Genomic DNA, 15,767 nt, shown 5'->3' with positions numbered 1-15,767 from the left:
TATTCACACGGTAATTTTTTTTTATTTCTACATACACTAGTTATAGATTTAAAAAATTGCTTGTCACAGCAGGCCTATAGACAGGTCATTAGTATGGAAAACTATGAAGCAATTTAGAATCCCCTACACATTTATTTCTTTGATCGCCAAACTATACCACAACTCCAACAATCCAATTGATAACCAAAGACAAACAATTAAAAACAGTAACAAAACATTAGGTTTAGTAAGGGTATTTGATTTAGCATTTAATATTATTACTTCTCCTTGACTCGATACTGGAAAATATCGGATTGGTTCACAATATATAAACTCAAAATACCTGAATACTTTAGAGATGAAAGCATTATATTTAGTAATAATGGTGTTACCGATCAAGAATGTAGATATTCAAGGAAGAAATTATGTTAACGTACTGAAGCCAATGCTGAATTATCACAAAAAGCAACTAATCATGATACACTTATAAAACTTTAAACAATTATTTAGTACATTGAAATCTAAATACTGGTTTTAACAATATCCCCTCAAATAACCATCCCAGTGACTAATAAAATGTTACTTTGCTGGTATAAATTCTAACTTAGGGTATTTTTTTCTTTTTAATACAATGTATGCAGACTATGGATATTGCATGATAGTAAAAGACGGTATCTACCTTGTTTAAATACATACTTTTTTTTACAAGCTATGGTATTTCTTAACAATAAAATTGTTGATGAAATGTAATTTTATATGTTGATATGTTTACATGTGTACATTGTTTTTTCTTTCAAATGGTTATAAGATTTATCAAGAAGCGTCTTCTTTTTCGTTGTAGATTCTAGTATTAGATGGTATTCTCTCCAACACAATTAAGTACGTGTCGATTTGCTGTGCTTCATATAGGGCATTGACTTTGATTTTAGACTTTTTTTTTATTTGCTTCCATAGCCTTTGTCCATCTAAGAACAAACTAAAAGGCAGCAGAAGTTTGATTTTTTAGTTGTTTTTTTTTCTAAATGAGCGGTTTTCACCCATTTATCGAGCCTCATGTACCCAGGGTTTGAACTCTGGACTTTTCGTTTGAACAGTCATGAGTTTAACTGACTTGAACAATTAAGAAACAAATCCTATAAAATCACTTCGATTATTATTGTCAAAAAACACCGCTCTTTTGGCTCACCCCACCCCCTTACCCACAAGGTCAGAGTTCGGATGTGTACCCCCTTCCATCCCCTTAATGCGCCCCACGAAATATTGCTTGTAAAAACGTTGCTAAAACCCTTTGGGGACCAAGGTATTTTATTGACATGTATTTCCGAAAAAAATAAATGTGTTGCTTTGGATATTATTTACATATGGTCCATATGGTCCTGAAAGGAACTAATTTTTTAATAGGTATACTAATGTAAATGTTTTTAAAAAAAAGTAGTCGCAGAGCTTTTATCATTGAAAAAAAAGTGAGCAAATACTGTTTATAGACGATAATGACAATGATAACAATTTGTTCTTAACGAAGAGTTTTTTAGATAATAAACCGGGAGTGATCCCACCTAAACTTTCTCGAATATTCTTATATAAAAAACAGGGGATGGGAACTAGGGATATAGACATAAATTTTAATCCATTTTAAATAGTTAAACTTTTAAAAATAGAATAAAAGCTCGTAAAAAAATAATTGCCCACCAGTGAACGCCAAATAAAATGTGCATAATAATAATTAGTACTTTATAAATTTACATTAGTTTTTTTTTAAATCGGAAATAGCGTAAATTACTACATCCTGTTAACGAAATTTACTCAAAATTTGACAGAAGGTAGAGAATTAGATCTTTTATTTACATGTGAAATTTCATTAATCTGTCATAAATAGTACTCATGTTATAGGCTTTTGAAAAATTCAAAGTAGAAAAGTACCACTTCCGTTTATCGGAAATTGTTCAAACGTTGATAGTGATCTACGATTTTAATAAAATACTTATACATGAAATTTCATCAACCTAGCTGTAACGTTATTCAAGTTATCGTGCTTACAGATACACACGCAGACATACAGACAGACATACGGACAAGATTGCAAAATTATGTTTTTCCGTATCAGTGAGGCGTAAAACGTCGAGATTTGCAAAAATCTCGATTTTTGTTTTTGCACGATTACAAGACTTTCTCTATACTTCGTATATACGAGAAAGTAAACATGTCGACAAAATCTATGTGGGAGTGATAATGTAACGATTGTCACTACTAGATAAGGCTTACATCTTTTCCTGGTGATTTTGTTTTGCATACATCTCATAAATCAATGTTCCCTTTGGGCTGCGCGGTAATTTTGAACCTGTCGCTCCGTAGTTTTGAGCTTGCCGTGCAGTCATTTTGTAAAATACACATAACCTTGTATAAAACTTTTAAAACACAGCGCGCATAAAATACACGACGCACACTAGCTTTCCCCCTTATAGGGAGCGATTATAGACGATTTTAAAACTCTCATACAGAGGAAGCTGACACGAGTGGAGACATCGGAAAACATTATTTCTCTACAATTTTCGGAAGATAATATATGTTAACTGTCATTGAGTTATCAATGCTTTTTAAGCATATTAAAACAAATATCCTGAAAACTTGGTATCTCAGATTGTCGAACTGTAAATAAAACATACAAAATACCACTTTAAACTGATTCATAAGAAACATGAAATTTTAGGAATAAAACTAGCAATGGTTATCATACACTTCCAACATACAGACTACTGGTACACTGAACCTGATCTCAAGGTGTCATAACTTGCTAGTGCAATGCCATGATAAATATATTTGAAATTTAAATGACATTTATACGTAAGTGGGAGACATGAACGCTATCATTTGTTCAATGAAATAACCCAGCGTAAACACAGAAAAAAGATAGCTAAAGCTCTCATTTATGGATTACATAAAGGAAGGAATTTCTCTCCAACCCCACAATCTAAATGCATTATGATAACTAAAAAAAGAAATAAAAAATCATGAGGTGTGCGCAATGTGCAAGAGAGAAGAACGAGAACAGAACAAACAATATGGTCTGACACGTTGTTGTATAACATCATATAACTGCTTCGAAAAGTTCAATTCTTATATGCTTATACACTCATAAGGGACATAAGTGTGTTCTCATTACTTACATTTTCACTTCTAATTAAACAGAGCAACCAAAAACCATTTTGAAATAAAAATTTTGATATTATTCATAACCCAGCCTATTATCGATAATTGTTCCCTTATGGAAAATAGGGACACATCTGTCCCATGCAGTATCTAAAAACGTAGGTTATTTGATTAAATGTTAAACTAAAATGGAAGAACAATGTCTGTTAGTTTGAAGGATGGACGAATGTACAACCTCTTCTTTCACCTGATCGCTGGAAGCCTGACAGCCAGTTAATAATTTTATAATTTCAAGTTATTACATTTTTAAATTTTCTATTTAGCTCTAACTTAATAGTTGTAAAGTGAATTTGAAATTAATCATTTTTCCTGTTGTCATTGTTAACATTATCTATTGGAATTACATGTCTACAAAATTGTATTAATATTAAATCTGGCATTAATTAATGGCATTAATTAATAAAACATGACAACAGCACATTGCTATAAAAACAGAGCTTCACAAATATTTTTTTTTTTTTTAAAGTGGTTGATTTTTTAAAATATATATTATAAAATCGCCTTGAACTAGATGATTTCTTAGGATTATGTATCGTTTTTGCTCTATTGTGATTTGAACATGATATTCATTTTAAATATAGTTTTAGACGATTTTAATATATATTTTAATATATATTTAAAATACATTTTTTACATCATCAAAAATTATGAAATATTATCTATTGGAATTTCATTAAAAGATACGTCTTTAAAATTGTTCGAATAACTGACATAAGTTAATTGTGACAGCCAAAGATAACCTCATCACTTTGAGCGAGTCTCAAGGTAATATCTCCAGCCCGGGATATCCATTTGGCAAACTTGACAACATGATGTACACCTGGACTATACAGGGCAAAGCTGACAGTTATATCGTCCTTAAGTAAGTTGCCTTTTTATATTTACATTTTTTAAATTAAAGCCCCGTTATTTAGTATTCGTCAAATATTTGAGAATACAGTAATTTGCAAAGGTAAGTTCTATCACAATGAGAGCAAGTTTAAAATAAAATTAGGTATGGTTTTCCCAGTATTTCAGACTTAGGAGAAGACTGCCAGTATGATTACCTAAGAATCTATGACGGACCCACATCATTTGGAAATTTCTGCTCATCAGTACCTCTAGGGTTAATGGCTTCAACAGGAAACCCCATGTTGGTTGTGTTTAAAACGAATAGGTCAAACACACCTAAAGGATTTTATGGAAATTATGAGATACGAGGTAATTGTTCAATACTACAATATTTGATAATGATTAATTATATGTAGAATGAGGTAAAACATTTAAAATTTTAGATATAGCCTTTAATAATATATACCTATTATGCATTTTATTTTAACCCTTTATTGCATGAATTATTGGTTTACTTGGTAAAAATTTTTTGACTTCATATTTCTACAGCAAATGGACTAACTTGAGATGTAGGGAATTTTTTTTTTGAATAGATGATAAATATCACAACAATTTTGGTCGTTGCAATTCTGCAACTATGCGCAAGGGTCAAACTTTTTTTCCATAATAAGAAAAAAAAATATTTATATAGAATTGTTGATATAAATGTAAATAACTTGTACAAATCATTTGAGAGTAACAATAGTAACATGTAAGTTTATTTATGATGAAAAGAACAGTAAAATCATGTACACTGAAAGAGAAAAAAACAGCTGAAAAATTACATGCAGGTTTATTTAGTAAAAAGTTTATTAGCATTTTTTTATTTTTTTTGCTACAGCAAATAAAAACTTCTGTGCATTGTTGTTGCAGGACAACCTGCAACTAAATGATGAACTAAATGATATTGTCTATGTAAATCTTGAGCCCAACATATTGGGGAACACTCTGTAATAATGTCCGCTCAATATTAGCAACAGCACTTTGTCATCTTGTCCTTTTGTAGCTTTACCCGAATGCACTTCAAAATCTTGGATTGTACAAGTTGTTGGACACAACAAAAACTTTGTAGCCCATCTATATGGCTTTCTATGGTTGTAGGTTGGACTGATTTTGCCTACGATATGTGAATGGGTCGATTTGCTCATGAATACTTAGAATCTCAGATGGCATGGGGTTTGATAAGCACAGAATTCCGATATTGGTCAACTTCTGCCCTTTGAACATTGTTTGACAGGTGTAGCTTAATCTTAATCCACTCAAATCTATTGATGGTTATGTCTGTGAGGTGGCAAGGCACCAAGATCTTTGGTATCTAGAATTTTTTTTACAATGTTTATGTAAAACACAATTTCCAGGAGATGTTTTTGTTCATCTTTATCCAGTACTAGTGGATTTATGTCCTGCTGAGGACATTGTTTGACAGGTTCAGATTATTCTTATTCCGCTTGAATCTGTTGATGGTCATGACGTATGTGACCGTAACACACTTGGTGGCAAGGCTCCAATACACTCTGCATCTAAGAGTTTTTAGAATCTTTATGTAATACACACAATTTCTAGGAAATGTTTTAGCTCATTCTTATTCAGTGTTAATGGATTGTTTGTCCTGTTGAGGACATTGTACGACAGGTGCAGATTATTCTTTATCCGCTTGAATCTGTTGATGGTCATGACGTATGTGACCGTAACACACTTAGTGGCAAGGCTCCAATACACTCGGCATTTAGGAATTTTTTACAATGTTTATGTAAAATCTAATTTCCAGGAATAATCTTTATCCAGTGCTAAAGGACTGTTGATGTCATGTTAGAGGACAGTACAGGTTGGATTGATACACAACTGTCCGAACACAGATTATCTATAAAGATGTCGTTGAAATAATCCAATGGCCGCCTCTGATGTTTGGCTTCTCTCCTAGGATCAGGAAATGGTGGAACATTTGCTGTTTACTAGGACTGATCATTCTGTTGTTGCTAATGAAGACCTTGGTGTAGACAATTGAGAAGGTCCTGAGGAGTTTCATCATTTTTCGCAAATGGGCATACTCTGTAGAAATACATTTTGAGAACATTATTTGGTTATAAATTATGCAATAATTGTATACAAAACAATAAATGCTTTAATAATCTACAAGCAAACCTTTAAAGTATGCAATAATAATATGTTACCTTCAACTGCGTCAGACAAATCTTCATCACCAACATCCGATAGGTCCCGGGTACTGTTTACTTTCTCTATTTCATCATTGGACAACTCACTATCTTTTGAGCCAAAAGGAGTAGCTCAGAATAAAATGGTAGAAGACTTTAAACTTAGACTCTTGGAACCATGGTTACGAATATGTGAAAGCCTAATAAAATAAAAACAAAAGGTTATTCATTAGCCTAGCTCTTAGCGATAAATATTATATAATTATATAATAAATAAAACTAATAAAACTATTGTTAGGTTATAATTTATTATGATTATTATAGGCAAAAACTAGATCTAGTAGTTATAAATAATATACCACAACACTAAATGTATTTCACATCATAAAATAAACTATTTTGTGTGTAGAAATAATTACCAAGCAAACTAAAGTCTAGCTCAGAGCAGCCATTTTTATTTATTCCGTTGCATGTAGTTGCATTACTGAACTGCAACAATACAAAACCTAGCTCTTACTAATAAAATAATAAGAATTTTATTGTGAATCAACTAAATTAGTACTAATGCATAGTTATTATTGTAAATATATTTTTTTCAGCTAGTTTATTATAATTTTAACCAGGTTTTAACGTAATTTTATACTTACCTTTTAGCAAAAAGCAGAAAAGTGTAGATCGCTTCTAAAAATGGCCGATTTTAAAAAGAAAATCTTCTTTTCAAAAGAGTTCCGGTATAAAATGTATTAAAAAGTGCTATCCGGAGTAAAATAAGTTGAAAACAAAACAAAATATTAAATAGTACAGTAATTGATTACTCCTAAAGTATTGTTGCAAAACTGCAACGCTATGCCATATAGGGTTAAATTACACATAATGCTATTTCCAGCTTAGAGTTTCCTAGCATATTCATTACACATATTAACAAAAGTTACTTTGTTATCGTTTTATTGATATACAGTTAATTGTGATATCATGTATTTTGATTGAACTAAAACTTTGTACTTTATTTTAAAAAAATTATTTATCTTTTTTATTTTAATTAAATATATAATTACGTCGAACTGTATGTCACAGTACGTTGTCATCGACATTTGATCTGCGTAAAAAAATTGAAGAAATATGTCCGGTTGAAGTAATATGTTTTCAGTCATTGGAAATAGCAATAAGTAATACTTTCGCTCACCGCAATTCGTTTAAATTTTGATAGAAAAAAGGGAATAAAATCTTATACCTATTTTTTCAATTATCGTTAACCTAATTAAAAAGGCACTCAACTGATCGGTATATTTTAATCAAGAAATAAAGTACAATTTCGATTTTTTGAGGTCACTAAACATTTGCCAGTAATTCCAATATAAGATATTGCATTTATATACAAAATTTCGTCTTCCTACCTGAAATTGCTCGTGTCGTAGCCCATAAATACTCCATAAATGATAAAAAGCTAAGGTAAAAATGGCGTCAAATGTCATGTGATTTTTGTGCATGATAAAAATACTTTGTCTAAACACTGTATAGGAGAATGTAAAAATACACTTTTTGTTCACTGTTAACAAATACCGTAAATTGCATCTGTATGTTGTATAGTACTTTTTATATAACTTAAAACAGACAGCAGCTGTACACTTTATGAGTCTGGCAAGTTGGCAAGTCCTGGATATCCCTTACGATATTTGAATAAACAAAAATATACATGGACTCTATCAACTCGAGCTAAAGCTAATATAATTTTAAAGTAGGTATTTATAACACTTACATTACTAAAACGTTGTACCTTTTACGTAGGTAACATTGTACTAAACCACTTTGTTCTTAAAACAAATGTTTTGTAGCATATCGTTTGTGGAAACAGAATCTTGTGGCACAGACTATATCACCGTGTACGACGGAGCTACTGAGAATGCTAGAAGTTTTAGGAAAGTTTGTGGTAGGGGAGACTCAGCTGTGATGGTATCGACAACAAACATCTTGTTGGTCACTTTTAAAACAGATAGTTCCAATACATACAAAGGATTTTATGGAGAGTTTTATACACAAGGTAAGTATGAACATTTTGGAGCAGATGTATTTGCACAAACACAAAATCTTGTGCGAACACTTACAAGAAAAACTGTTGAGCTCTATGCATTAAAAGATTAGCAACACCTATTACACATACGTATAAGAAGTAAATTAGACGAATTACTCTGTTCATAAATGCTTCGAAAATTTGACCAAACTAGCAACACATTGCTACAAAACAATATTCTGATAATTTCGAATACATTTATAGCTCTGTTTCTTCACTTTGTGATTTGTCATTATATTTTACTTCTATATTAAAAATTTCACACCGTAGCGGAGGCGATTGTATAAAGTGCTGATCACCGAGGTCTTTGAAACAGATGGACACTACTTTTTCTACCTCACGTTTCTTGGGTAACAATAGGGAAAGGCAGAAAAAATCTTATATTGCACACTATTAATATTATATATATATATAATATATATATATATATATATATATATATATATATATATATATATATATATATATATATATATATATATAAAGAAGTATATATATATATATATATGTTTGTATATACATAACTATAGCAACATCGGCTGACTGGAAATTCAGTGTGCTATTATCATCAATATCAGCACACATTTCTCTTTATAAATGACAATTTGCATGATCTGACCTATGCAGATACCCACACCATACTGAACGAACCTAAAGGTGTCATCGCTAGTCCTGGATATCCAATTAGTTACCTGGGGAACATGTTTTACACCTGGACTATACAGGGCAACGATGATACTTATATTCTTCTCAAGTACGTTGGTTTTGTTGTGCAATTGAATACCGCGAAAATAATGTTGAACTTATTTCATGTTTTGCTGTAAGAAATAATCAATAAAAATTAGTATTAATAATTAAGAAATATTATTTTTTTGTGCTTAATCATAAATAAATATAATACATTTAACATTGTAATAAATAATTTCGAATACAGTGTTACGGATTTCGACTTGGGGGATGATTGTGGCCATGACAATCTTAAAATATACGACGGTTCATCAAAGAATTCAACAGTAATTGGGAGTTTCTGTTCAGCGAAACCTTGGACAATAGAATCAACCAGAAACTATTTGTATCTGGAGTTCAAAACTAATGGATTGAATACATATAAAGGATTTTATGCCAATTACGAAATCAAAAGTAAATATGTTTTAGATAATATCATGTTATGTAAAGCTGATCCAATCGGCAAATGAAAGGATTTTTTAAAACTTTAAAACAGTCTAATTTTATTCTACTTGTATAATGGTGTGTTTACACAGTTTAGTGTTTCAAACATGTCGTCATCACACCCTAAACCGCAAAAAAGAATAGGAAAAAATATATAGTAAATATTTATTTTAATCAGTGCCCTTTCCCCCTCCATCCAGGAATTTATATTCTCAACCACCCGTAAAGAAAAAATATAACACTGTCCCAGTTTAAATTTCATATTATGTATTACTGACTAATTATTGTTATTTTACAAAATTGTAGTACGCTTTGTCTAGAAATGAATAGTTGCTTTATTATAATGTCATACTACATTTATAAATAAAGTTAGTAGTTTTATAAAATGAGTTTACACATTCTTAAAATGTGTTTAATATATACCATAAAATAAGAGCAAACATTTGTTTAAAAAAACTCCTATAAGTTTTAACTATATTAGCCTAATAAAACGAATAATTAATATACTTTAATGCAACTATATATAGTTTTATTTTAATGGGCCAGTGTATTGGCTATATTGAAACAAACTTATTATAATTGCATTACAAAAAATATGCATGCGGGCGCTAACATTATTTTCCGTTGACGAACCTTGGAGCGAATCCTTTGCCGATTTGTATTCCCTCCATTTCTTAAAATAAGAAAGCGTTGCGTTATAGTCCTACCTGTAAGAGTCGTTTGGAAGTAGCTTCGTAAATTTCGTCTTGTTTGGAAGAATTTGCGAGAACCTAGTTTACGGAACGAAGACAACATTACCAAATACATTAAACAGCACTATAGTACAGAAGGTAAGCAAAAAAAAATCTTAATTTAGTTTTACAATAAATACAATTCTAGAAATATAATTTTATTAGTTATTTTTATAAAAGCTTTTTAAAAAAAGTATATTAAATTATTCTCAGAGAAAACTAAATTTCATTACACCTTATAAAAAGATGAATAACTTTAAAAAAGCACCCTAGTGTATCCCGTAAAGTAGATTTAAAAAAAATAATTAAATTGCTTTGTCAATCGGTAGATAATAACGGGAGCTGCTATTTGGCTGAATTGGGAAACTTGAATTGGGGCCAAGAATCCTTTTCTGGTGCGTTTTACATTACTGTGGATAACACGGACTGACGTTACATCACTTGTTCGGTAAATTATGTTGAAGCCCTTAAACAGTATATACATACACACACACACATATATATATATATATATATATATATATATATATATATATATATATATATATATATATATATATATGCATTTACGACTTAACTTTTAAATATTCCTCTGTAGCCTTTAAGCAGTAAATGCCAGCAGTCACTCCACTCCACTGTACTATGCTTCGGGCGGTTCTATTTATTTGAACCAACGTAAGTCAAGCAGCCTTTGGTTCTCATCCTAATGTCCTTTTCCGTTATTGCTTATGTCGGCCAATTTTTCATTTTAGCTATTTATTCATGTATATGTGAGACACCGATTTTAACCCCATCACGACAACAACCCTTCTCTTTTATATGTCTAGAATAATCCCAAACTTTTTCAGACATTGCTCATTTTTTAACAAACGTTCCATTAGATGAACATGGTATTCGACATTGGAGTTAAAAGGCTGGATTTAAATTTTAATGCGGCTTAACATCGCAGGATGTTATTGCGACGAACAAAAAATGTGTAAGTATATAATATTGAATAAACAATTTATATATAATCTGTTAATTTCAAAAGTACAATATATATATATATATATATATATATATATATATATATATATATATATATATATATATATATATATATACATCACTCATGATAAGAGACTTGGAGATCATGGTTGCTGAAGCTCAATAGCTGGAGACAGCCACTCATATAGTAGAGAAAACTTGAAAAATGAAACAACTGATGCGTTGTAAATTGTCATTGGCTGTGCGCAAATCAAAAAGAAAAGCAGGCCTAAATGGCAGATAACAAGTTGACACGTAAAGTTTAATTGTCTTAAAGCAAAGTGAGTTTCGACAAAACAATCATGTAACTGCTAATAACTAAATGTTTTAAAAATATACTTATTCAAACATAATGAAAAAATAACTAAACTATTTACAGTAGAAACAAATACTTTAGACATTCTTAAAAGATAAATTGTGAAACAAGTTCCCTTTTTGTTTAACCTGTGTTCTGGGTATATTCCTTTCGTCTTTTCAAACCATTTTTTTTCATCTATATTTAATGAAGAAAATCATTCAGGTCATCATGATGGATAAAAACGATTATCAAAATATACGGAGTGTGTTGATATGCTTTTTGTAAGTATTTTTTGTTTGTTTGATATACTTTGTTTTGTAACACATTTAAGTGTAGCGCTGTATTATTATTTAAGGCTGTTAAATTAGATGTTATTTACTTAAACAAAAATTAACTAGTAATTTACAGATTATTTAAAATTATAAAAAACATTAAAGCGTTAAATAACTTCAAAATAAAGCATCAATACATTTATTGTTTAAACTCTAAAGGCGTTACACAAAATCATTAACTAAAGTCGTTTTAAAAGCTCAGTATCATGTTGCTTTATTAAATTTAGGTTAGTTATACACGAAAAAGGCATAGTTTTTTATCGATCATTTATTATCGTTTAATAATGTATAAATTTATATATATACCAGCCCCTTTATTAAAATTGCTAAAATTGCGATAATTCTTAATTTCTTGACAACCAGAAGGAGACTTGAACAGCGTAACGAGACAACAACACAGTTGCTATTGTGGATTTACTTTCTAAAATAGAATTTTTTTTTTATTATAGCATGTTCAAAAAGGTAAGCTTTAAATTAAAACGTAGTCTATATTATATATTACTAAAATATATTAATAGATTGAAAGTACTTGCTTTTTATTAATTTTTATTTCACTTCAGGCAGACTGGACAATGTAGTATATTTTACAATAAGATTAAAGTGAATTTTAATAATAGTTGAATGAAATTAATATTATATGTTAACATAAAACAGTTTAACTAAAGTGATTAATACAATACATGGATGCAGGACGGATATTTGTTGCTGACTTTTGGATAAAGCTAACGACGAGGTTAACATAAATGAGGAAAATGAATTATTTTTAAGTGAGAACGTAAACAGTATTTTGATTGCTATTGATGTTGCAATTAATATGAATTATTAACATACAGTTTTATAAAATAAAATACCGTCGCACAATAATGAACTGAGACTTTTTTCTACAGACATGCGGAATAAGAACGTGGAATCAAAGACGTTCAAGAAAAAAATGATATTAAAAATTACAATGTTTTAAATTTTTGATTAGAATAACCACAAAAAAAAAATAGTTTCATAGTTATATTTCATTATTGTAATAAATACTAATAACGCATACGATTGTTAATTTATAAGGTTATGTTTTAAAATATCATATTGAAGAGTTGAATAACATTCAGGTAATTGATTGCATTTTATTATCAATATTATGGAAGTATGACTTGAAGCTGATGTAATTAAACATTTTATAACAGAATAAAAATATTTTGTTGAATAAAAGTATAAAAAATTGAATCATAAAGATATTAATTTACGTGTTGTAACATCGAAATGAGACTATACATTGCTACTGAGACACATGGGAGGAAAGAGCTTCCGAAGAGCCTGGTACGTCGGACTCCCAAGTCCCCTGCATAATAGCGTGGGGGAGGAGAGGTGCAAGACTGCCTGGAACCAAGAAGGGTTTGCTCTTGACCCTAACCAGATATCTTGACTTTAAGCTGCGGCCTTCACGTGGCTCCGGAAGAGTACCACTAGTCGGACCAAGCCCATGACCCCCCCCCCCCCCCGGAATGGCTAGTGGTAGCCAACAGCAGCTAGAGGTTTTTGATCTGGCCGAGTAGAACTGCTGTATGCGCCAAGTTCACCTTTTTCTGTGACCTCTGAACTCGAGACTTTCGGGTTAGCCACAACGTGAAGGTCATAAATACATACATGCAAATACTGGTAGTGCTATTTTTAAATATGCGAATTAATATTGCTGAAAATACATAAGTCTTTGACAAACATTTCGCAAAATATTTGAAGGGTCGTACATAAACTTTACTGCAAAGAAAAGTATTAAATGTATTAACAACAGCTGGAATTCAGAGAATTTACAGTTCAATTTTAGCTAAAACCCACCTTCACAGAAGTTGATGTAATCAAAGTACATTAAAACTTATCTTATTTCAAGGTCATCTTCATTGTTCTTATCAAGCATCATTTTGCAAATACTAACACAAACTTAATTAGGACACAAATACACGCTTTTAAAAACAATGAATTTTAAGAAGAAAGAACCGGTAGCTGACATTTCAACACGTTTGCAGATAAACGTTTGATTTAATTAAATCACATTTCAACCCATGTAAATTTTTCAACATGATTTTTCAAGTGTGCAGATAATATTTTCATATATATGTTGACCTTTATCAGCAAGGTGTACAGCGTACTTAGAATGTGATGACGTCATTAAACTCCTCGGATGTTTTCTGCCAAGTAATGTGGACCTCAACACCGGGGAGAGTGACTCTAATGTTATTTGTTAAACAAGTTAGAAAAATACTCTGAAAGTTACAGAAAGGCGAAACGTATAACAGCGCGTATGTGCCGCTTACATTAATTCTAGATAACACAAATTTTGTGTACGCTACACACAACTTCAGGGTCAAAACAACGTACTTCACTAAACAATTTAAAAAAAAATCAAATAGTACTGGCAGTTAAAGACTTTGCAATTGTATTCTAGCAATGTATATTAAATATTACAATTTGTTTTATACAGTAAGTATGTTTAGTTAGGGGGTAGATAATATGTTTGGAATAGGAATTTATTGATGAACGCTTAAAGTCCCTACTACCCGACAAGAAGGTGCATGGTGCTGGGGAGGGTTTACCAGAAAATGGCAAGCAACGCGTCACGGACCTACTTCAGTAAGACAGTATATAATCTAATTAGTTTCCACCAGTTAAAGGCGTATGGAGATAATAGCGGTTTAAAACATGAAGTCAAAATTTAGAAGCTAAGTTGCAAACACAGGATGACATTTTTAAAAATGATTTATAAGTCCCTTGTTATGGCATGTTTTTCTAAATTGTGTTTTGAAAAAAAAAGGAAATTCGTAGGTGCATCTCTAAATACAAATAGGCATACAGCAAATACAAAAGTATAATCACATATTAAGGTAACATAATACAAATATGCATTTTTAATAAATACAACGGCACACGCACAATGCAAAGAGTGGATTAAATTATCATTTACAGTTAAAACAAAAAACTCCAACGATGTCTTAAGCAACCTATGCTTTTGTTTCTTTTTGCTTTCAATAAAGCGGTTTTTATGTATACGCTAAATTAAATTTTAAGCTATACATTATAAAACATGTGATAACTTAAAAAATCATATTATATAGCATTGGCATTAATTAATTATACATTTTATGCGCTTGATTCCTGTAGTGACTTAGGAAAGACCAAATGCGACAAACAACTTAATTTACTTTACATTATTTTTATCATTTTTAAAACGATTATGTGTATACATCTCCCAATTTGAATATTAATACATTTCTTGATTAATATTTTTTTTATGTCAGAACATTTGATTATCGACCCTTTATGGTAATCTGTTTGAATTGAAAGATTTAGCTGTGTTAGGGTATAGCAACAACACATTTTTAAAATTGCCAATGAATTGTTAAAAATATATACTTTTAGAATCTTAAGAACTAAAATAAACTGAAGCAATTTAATAAACTTTGTAACATACTGTACTTTGCGTGAACTATATACAGTGTTTCTTCCAGACTTTTTTCTCCAGGGGGTGGGGGCACTTGATATTTTTTATTTGGGGGGGAGCGGTCTACATTGTCCGGGAGGGGGGAACACTAGTAAAGTTATATTTTTACTATTTAAATTCCATCTCGTTCGATGGGGAGGTGCGGTAGAACTACTTCGGCGGGGGGGGGGGGGGGAAAGAGAGATGCCTGGAAGAAACTCTGAGTATAGAGGTATTGTATATGGAGTAAACTATGTGTGAAATGAGAAAACTTGGCGAACTGAAAGACTGTGTTCGATCAACGATTTTTTTTTTACATTCCTTTTGTTAATAGTACTTATTGACTGTTGGGAGAGAATGGAAGTTTTTAAATAGTATGCGATGGGGGCGTGATAGTATAGGGCCACTATTAAATAAAGTAAGGTGTAACTACATCAGTTAATGGATTGTTCTTATACTATTTTAAGTAT

At 30.8% G+C, this 15,767-nt stretch overlaps 1 long non-coding RNA gene across 1 annotated transcript; it reads right to left on the bottom strand.

Moving 5' to 3' along the window:
- Positions 1-5,350: 5,350 nt before the first annotated feature.
- LOC131942549 (uncharacterized) lies at positions 5,351-7,043 on the bottom strand. Its single transcript, XR_009386775.1, has 3 exons — positions 6,857-7,043; positions 6,228-6,409; positions 5,351-6,105 (listed from the first exon to the last, which is right to left on the bottom strand). It is a non-coding gene; the product is annotated as an uncharacterized LOC131942549 (long non-coding RNA).
- Positions 7,044-15,767: the final 8,724 nt, after the last annotated feature.

The sequence above is a fragment of the Physella acuta genome, unplaced genomic scaffold (genome assembly GCF_028476545.2).
Source record: "Physella acuta isolate Inbredline_101_S28 unplaced genomic scaffold, ASM2847654v3 ptg000412l, whole genome shotgun sequence".
Taxonomy (NCBI): Eukaryota; Metazoa; Mollusca; class Gastropoda; family Physidae; genus Physella; species Physella acuta.
This window is presented reverse-complemented; position numbering and strand designations above follow the sequence as displayed.